The sequence below is a fragment of the Ahaetulla prasina genome, chromosome 12 (assembly GCF_028640845.1).
Source record: "Ahaetulla prasina isolate Xishuangbanna chromosome 12, ASM2864084v1, whole genome shotgun sequence".
Taxonomy (NCBI): domain Eukaryota; kingdom Metazoa; phylum Chordata; class Lepidosauria; order Squamata; family Colubridae; genus Ahaetulla; species Ahaetulla prasina.
The window spans coordinates 13,875,541-13,884,093 of NC_080550.1; positions in this window are offsets into that span (position 1 = coordinate 13,875,541).

An 8,553-nucleotide genomic window follows, 5' to 3' on the forward strand; every position below is an offset into this window, starting at 1 on the left:
TTACCAGAAGCTGCTGTTTTGTAGGTCCTGTTCACCCTACACATCAGTGGGGGCTGATGACTCTCTCTCTGTCTCTCTGTTGCTGAAGCATGCTTGGTTACACTAAACCAGATGGCAAACCTTTTCAGCATCTAGTGCGGGTGCGTCTGGGCTGCAACCTGGAAGAGAAGCTGCCCAGGATGCATGCGCGCGCCTGAAAATGAACTTCCGGTTTCATCTACTGAACCTCCGGTTTGAGCCAGATTTCTGGCTTGCATGCCCATGCAACGATCAGCTGGCTGGCCCACATGCTCATACAGGAAAACAGAGGACCAGCTCTTCTAGTTTCCGGCTCTGCCGCGTGCAAAAAGGCCAGTTGATCATCGCACGCGCATGCGCGCCAGAAACCCAGAAGAGAAATGGGCGATGCCGCACGTATCAGGCAACATGGCTCCATGCTCCATTTCGAGCACGTGTGCTATAGGTTCGCCATCACAGCACTAGACCATGGTTTGTTCAGCCATCTTTATCCAATGAGCTCCCGCTGGCTGGTATAAGGAAATATATGAACCTAACCCCCCACCTCCCAAAAAACAGCCTTTCTTTCTTTCAGCCTTCCTTAAGGCCTTGGCAGTGGTGAAATCCAAATTTTTTTACTACCGGTTCTGTGGGCGTGGCTCGGTAGGCGTGGCAGCAGAAGGATACTGTAAAATCTCCATTTCCACCCCACTCCAGGGGGAAGGCTATTGCAAAATCCCCATTCCCTCCCCACTCCTGGGGGAAGGCTATTGCAAAATCCCCATTCCCTCCCCACTCCAGGGGAAGAATATTGCAAAATCTCCTTTCCCACCCCACTCTTGGGGGAAGGATATTGCAAAATCCCCATTCCCTTCCCACTCCAGGGGAAGGATACTGTAAAATCACAATTTCCACCCCACTCCAGAGGGAAGGATACTTCAAAATTTCCATTCCCACCCCACTCTGGGGACAGCCAGAGGTGGTATTTGCCGGTTCTCCGAACTACTCAAAATTTCCGCTACCAGTTCTCCAGAACCTGCTGGATTTCACCCCTGGGCCTTGAGGTCCAGCAATATTGGAAGGCCACAATTTGATGTGTGGGTTTGCACTTAATAATTGGATTATAATACAGCAGGGTAATAATCCAACTGCGCTATACTGGGCCTTTTCCAGGATTGTTCCTCTTGCGAGACCCCTGAAGTTGAGGCTGTCATCTCCTCTTCCCTGGCGTGTTTCACCTGCCCCCTTCCAAGAAAACTTAACTGGCATCTCCTTCTCTCGTTCTTGAGCTATTTCGGTGTCCTGAAAAATGTTGGGGCAGTTGTTTTGTTGCCAGCCTGGAATTCCCTGCCTTTCTGAGAGGGCGTGTGTGCAGGGGTAAAATCTACTTACCTTCCCAACCAGTTCGGAAGTCACGTGTGCGCTTGGACCCTCTGCGCATACGCAAACCCTTCTGCGCATGTGCAGAGGGTAAAAAACAGGTTACTTCCTGGTTAAAACCAGGAAGTAACAATGACCGGGCGGGTGGGAGGAGCCTCGCGTCGCCGTTGCTACCGGTTCTCCAATCCATCGGTTGCCATCGCTACCAGTTCGGCTGAACCGGTCTGAACCGGGAGCATTTCATTTCAGTCTTTTGTCTAAGCCTTTTGGGGATTCTTAGCCATTCTGGCATGGCTCCCAGCTGTCGAATTTATGGCCTTGCTGCGATTTTTTTCCTCACACACATCTGTCTCTGTTTTTCCCCAGCATGGTTATTCTTCCTCCCTACCACTTTTGGGTTTGTGCGCTTGGGCACAGGGGACGGCCACAGGTGCATGCGACATGATTTCATGCGCAGCAACACATCCTCATCGCCCACATGACGCAAAAGACAGCATTTGTATCACCCCAACACACCCGATGTGGCTTGTAGCAAACGCTTAGAGGCTTCTCTTCACTACTGTCCTACTACACTAAAATTTGCTATGTTCTTCCTTCCAGGGGTCATCGTCAACCCTCTTTATCCAGTGGAAAATGGCTGATTTTTTTAAAACCAATTCTTCCTCCTCAGAAGGATACCCTGGTTGGATTCACACTTTGAACATAACTATAATTGTAGCTTTAATGTCGAAGGAGATTCTTGGTCATCCAGTTAACGGTTGTTCCAAGCTGGCGCTTTTTTCAAAAGGTGACTGCATTTCGTTTTTTTTTCCTTGAAGACGTTTCGCTTCTCATCCAAGAAGCTTCTTCCGTTCTGACTGACTGGTGGAGGATGGAAGGATTTTATATTCCTTGCAATCCTCGTGAGGAATATAAATCCTCCCATCCTCCACAAGACAGTCAGAACGGAAGAAGCTTCCTGGATGAGAAGTGAAACGTCTTCAAGGAAAAAATGAAGTCCAGTTGCCTTTTGAAAAAGCACCTTTGGGGCATATTATGGTATGCTTGCTTTTTAGAGCGGAGCGTTAGGTCAACCCAAGCACTGTGGCTTGCCAAGCAAGATTCACGGCTGAGTGTATTGAGGGAACAGAGCAGTGGTGAAATCCAATTTTTTTTTACTCCCAGTTCTGTGGGCGTGGCTTGGTGGGCGGGGTGTGGCTTGGTGGGCGTGGCAGGGAAAGGATACTGCAAACTCTCCATTCCCACCCCACTCCAGGGGAAGGATACTGTAAAGTCTCCATTTCCATCCCACTCCAGGAGGAAGGATATTGTAAAATCTCCATTCCCTCCCTAATCCAGGGGAAGGACACCCCAAAATCTCCATTCCCGCCCCACTCCAGGGGAAGGATACTGCAAAATCTCCATTCCCTTCCCGCTCCAGGGGAAGGATACTTCAAAATCTCCATTCTCTTCTCACTCTGGGGCCAGCCAGAGGTGGTTTTTGCCGGTTCTTTGAACTGCTCGAAATTTCTGCTACCAGTTCTGCAGAATCCGTCAGAACTTGCTGGATTTCACCCCTGGAACACAGCTAATGGAGGAGAGCAAGAAGTGTGACTCTGACATGAGAACCAGGCAAAGGCAACCTTGCAGAAAGAACCAGACGCCTTATCAAACCAAATGATTTATCTCTGCTTCGCTATACTATCCATTGTATAGCCATCTAGATGGGCAAATGACATCACATGTGTAATGATGTCATTCTACAAATGGCATGGTCTGCATATTTAGGTCAGGCATCATGGCATAAATATGTAACTGCGTCATTTGTACAACGTGTTGTGACCTAGGCCCAAGTAGTTCTTACCGGACACAATCAGTCCTAAACAAACGTATTTTATTAGAACAGCTGAGAATTACTTCATTCTCAGCTTAGTCCAAATTAAGTCCAAAACAAAGTCCTTCATAAAAAGTCAGTCGCCCTTATCACAGACCTTTGTCTTCTTTGGCACCCTGCCAAAGGCTTTTCTTGGAAGAACCCCATGAAGTTCAGAAACAGGAGAGAAGGAACAATTGTAGCAATGTTGCTTTCCTATAAAGAGCCCAAGAGCTGTTGCTGCTCTTTTAAGCCTTATGGGAGAGGCCAATCATCTCCTGGCCTTACCACCGAGTTGTCATTTTTGCTTCATTTTTGCTCTTGCCTTCTGGCAGCTCTTCTCATGCGTACACTAGGAACAGGCTCCTCCTGTTCTTCTGTCTCTCTGCTGTCCGCCTCTGGAGGCTCCGGAGTCTGCGCATTGCTCCCAGATGGCCCTGGCCCCATCTCTGCCTCTGACGCAGAGCCCTCGTCCGGGCCTTCCCTTGACTGTATGGGTTGGCTTTAAGTTGCAATGCTGGTCATGAAACCAACTATATCAACTCAAAAGGACCAGGTCTGGGAGCCTCACTGCATAATTTATAAAATTATGTACAATTATTATGTATGATCAAAGTACGGGGGATGGGTGGGTGGGAAAGAGATCAGTAGGGCTTAGAGAAGAGAGGGAGAAATGTCTCATTTGGCAAGCTCTTCTGTACTAAAACAGAAAAGGAGACTGAATTTACAGCCCGCAAAAGAACTTAATGCAAGAATTAGCCTTTGGCAATTTGTAGCTGGGCACGGCTGGTGAATTTTTGCTCAAAGTACCACGAAGCAAGCTTTTTAAACTGCATGTGAAACAAGGACGATAACCGAGGGACCCATTTTCATGGGTTGTTAGCAAGCAGTGGGGTACAGAGGGGGACAAGAAGGACCGGCAGACAAGAGTGCCCTCTGCTGGTCAATAAACATATGATTGATATCTCTTGGTTCACACCAGTGTTTTTAAGTTTAACAGATGATAATAGAATAAGAGAATTGGAAGGGACCTTGGAGGTCTTCTAGTCCAACCCCTTGCTTAGTCAGGAAGCCCTATTTACACAAATAGTCCAATCGTTTCTTAAAAACTTCCAGTTGTTGGAGCACCCACAACTTTTGGATGGCTAGCCATTTCCACTGATTAATTGTTCTAACTTTTCGAAGAAACTTCTCCTTGGTTCTAGATTGCTTCTCTCCTTGATTAGTTTCCATCCCTTGCTTCTTGTCCTGCCTTCAGGTGCATTGGACAGTAGGTTGACCCCCCTCGTCTTAAACACTGGAACGCTGCTATCATGTCACTCTTAGTCTTTCTCTTCATTAAACTAGACATACCCAGTTCTTGCAACCGTTCTTCATATGTTTTAGCTTCCAGTCCCCTAATCATCTTTGTTGCTCTTCTCTGCACTCTTTCTAGAGTCTTAACATCTTTTCTACATTGTGGCGAACAACAGATGCAGTATTCCAAGTGTGGTCTTACCAAGGCATTATAAAGTAGTACTACCGTTTCACGTGATTTTGATTCTATCCCTCTGTTAAAAGCAGATTAAATGGTGTCTTTTTCCCCACTTGGAACTGAACCTAGAAAGACATTTCTTCCAACAATCTCTAGTCCTTCTAGGTTCAGTTCCAAGTAGAGAAAAAGACACTGGGAATATGGAGACTGCTTGGAAAGATGGTTTAATGGTGGACAGGATCACATGATTTGAGTTCCTGAACAGAAAAAGGGCCGAGATGCTGAGTGTGTCTTGGTTTTATGCCCTCTCTGAGCTTTGAACTTCTTGGGGCACAGGAAGAGTATCCTGATTGGTTGTCAGACTCCCAGGGGGTGGGGGTCTTAGCTAGCCTTGCTGGCTGATGTAACCTTCCCAGGTGCCATGTGGTGAGTTTCTGTTGCTAGATGGGTCCTATTGTGTTGCAGATGATGGTCCATTGACAAAGATGGGGTGGTGGAATTGGGTTTCTGCCTCCGACCCATTGACAAAGGTTGTGGGGGGGGGGGGGAGGCAGGAAGGTGGCAGCTGCTTTGTCTTTAAAACATGTTTCTCCATTTCTCATCCCAGGAAATATATTCTGCCTTTTTAATATTTCCTAAAATATTTCAGTCTTCTAGGAGAGAGGTGGGTGCTAACCTCCTACAATCCAAAGTCAATATAAGGTTTGCTTTTGGAGCAGCTGGCAACCGACTGGCACACCAGCAAGATTTTTCTATGATTGAATGACATAGAAGTAAAATATATGGCTTTATGACCAGGAGAAAGGAAAAAAAGAAAAGAAACACATGCCTTTTTATTGTTAGAGGAAATATTTTTCTTCTTATCTCCTTGTAGGAAGTTAGCACCCACCACATCTCCTAGAAGAATAAAATGTTCTGGGAAAAATTAAAAAGGCAGAATATTATATTTCTCTGGATGAGATAAGGAGAAACATGTTTTTAAAGACAAAGCAGCTTCCTGCAGCTCCCCGCAGTTCCCTGCCACTCCCCCCACCATTCAGCTCCGGGGTGATGGGATTAAGACATGGCCCTCCCTCAGGACATGATAGGATTAGCCCTCTACCCATCTCACCACATGGCACCTGGGAAGATTACATCACCTAGCAAGGCTCAACCAAGCCCGGGACGCAGACAGCCTACAAAGTTAGCTAAGACCCCGCCCCTTGGGAGTCTGACAGCCAATGGGATACATTTCTTGTACAGGAACAGGAAACTCTGTATAAATATATCCCTCTCTCCACTCCATGTGCTTTCTTGCCCAGGACCTCAGACCATCTGGTCCTGTCCACTCCACCATTAAGCCATCTTTCTAAGTAGCTTCCATGTTTCCAGTGTCTTTCTTCCCAGTTGGAACCGAACCCAGACGGACATTTCTTCCAACAGCCTTTATCAAATAAGATCTTCCTGGTTGGGCACTTGGAGTAAGGAGCATGGGCAGGGAGGTGTTAAAATTCCCATGCCTTTTAAATCTTGATTTGACTCCAGTGCTCCCTGCCTCCCTCCCTCCCTCCCTGTTGCCTTTTAAGGAAACCTTGTATTTTATGAATGAAGACAGTTTTTCTCGGACTCTATATAGAGCAGGCTGTTAAAAGGGAGGGTGGGTGGGGGGGCTTTTTAACTTTTATGAACAGGATCAGAAGCTCAGCCCTGTTGGATTAGGTCAAAAGTCTATTGATGCTTTTTTTTTCTTGGGCTGAAAAGATGATTCTTGAAAGCTCAAAAGAAGACCCAAAGGCAATAGACGGTCTTCATTTATAACTTATATCTTGTTTCTGAGAATCTGCATCCATTTTTCATTATCTAAGCCTAGAGGGTGGGCAGTTATTAGTTCTAGCCAGATGAATTTGGGGAAAGAGAACCTCACTTTTCAACACAGATCTTCTATACAAGATGAGCATGTTGAGATGACTCAAGAAATCAGATAAAACAAATGCAGAATCAGGAAGATAATATAGGTAATCCTCGACTTACAACAGTTCGCTTACTGCCATTTGAAGTTCCATTCCAGGACCTCTTATACTTGAAAAGATAACTCTGAACTGAAAGCAGTTGCTGTGTGATTTGTTTTCTCACCACCAGATGGCGCCAGAGAACTGTCATTCATTTGATTTCTTTAAATTCATAGAAGATGCTTTAGAGCAGGGGTCTCCAACCTTGGCAACTTTAAGACTTGTGGACTTCAACTCCCAGAATTCCTCAGCCAGCAAAGCAAAGCTGGCTGAGGAATTCTGGAATATTTTTTTTTTTATTGGCCAAGTGTGATTGGACACACAAGGAATTTGTCTTGGTGCATATGCTCTCAGTGTACATAAAAGAAAAGATACCTTCATCAAGGTACAACATTTACAACACAAATGATGGTCATAGGGTACAATTTAACACTTAATGATACAACACTTAATGATAAGCATAGGGTACAAATAAGCAATCAGGAACAATCAATATCAATATAAATCATAAGGATTACCAGCAACAAAGTTACAGTCATACAGTTATAAGTGGAAGGAGATGGGTGGTGGGAATGATGAGAAGATTAATAGTAGTGCAGACTTAGTGAATAGTTTTACAGTGTTGAGGGAATTATTTGTTTAGCAGAGTGATGCCATTCGGGAAAAACTTTTCTTGTGTCTAGTTGTTCTGTGTGCAGTGCTCTATAGCATCGTTTTGAGAGTAGGAATTGAAACAGTTTATGTCCAGGATGTGAGGGGTCTGTAAATATTTTCACAGCCCTCTTCTTGATTCGTGCAGTATACAGGTCCTCAATGGAAGGCAGGTTGGTAGCAATTATTTTTTCTGCAGTTCTAATTATTTTTTAAATTATTATTATTATAATAATTTTCTAATTATAACAAGTTTGGAGACCCCTGCTTTAGAGGGATAAAGAAAGAAGGAAAAAAAATATTGTTTGCCTAACCCTAAACCAAATGCTATCCTAAATGTAGGATAACAACTCAGCAACTATTAATCCATCTCTGCGAGGGATATACAGTGCAACTCTCACAAGTTATTTCTAATGCACAGAGAATTTGATTTACTAAGGTTACGGATTGCAAAACAGGACATTTTTTATCATTAAGAAAACAGGAAAAACAGTGACTTCAGCTCCGCTTCTCAGCTATTTCCATTCATTGGTTCTTGCTTTGTGCAACAAAGCTCCGGTTTTCACAATATTAGACCTCCAGGTATCTAAAGACACCATTGAAGTCTCCTCTTGGTTTCCCAAATTAAACATGACCAGCTCTTTGGACCATCCTCCCTTCCCATTTCATTGCCTTCCTTTTAAAAATGTGGTACCCAGAAACATGCAATGATAGATAAGCCTGATAGAAATGATAGATAAATGATAGATAGATAAAAATAGAGATAAATAGATGATAAAGATAGATAGAAATAGAGATATAGATGATAAAGATAGATAGATAGATAGATAGATAGATGATAAAAGATAGATAGAAATAGAGATAGATAGATAGATTATAAAGATAGTTAGATGATAGACAATAGATAGATGGATAGATGATAAAGATAGATGATAGACGATAGATGGACAGATATAGCGATAGATGATAAAGATAGATAGATAGATAGATAGATAGATAGATAGATAGATAGATAGATAGATAGATAGAAAGAAGATAGATAGATAGAATAGAGATAGATAGAGAGATGATAGATAGATAGACGATAGATAGATAGATCATAGATGGATAGTGTTGAAAGAAATATCTAGTTGCAGTTCCAAGTTGGGAGGAAGGCACTGGAAACATGGAGGCTGATTGGAAAGATGGTTTATTGATGAAGCAGAACCAGA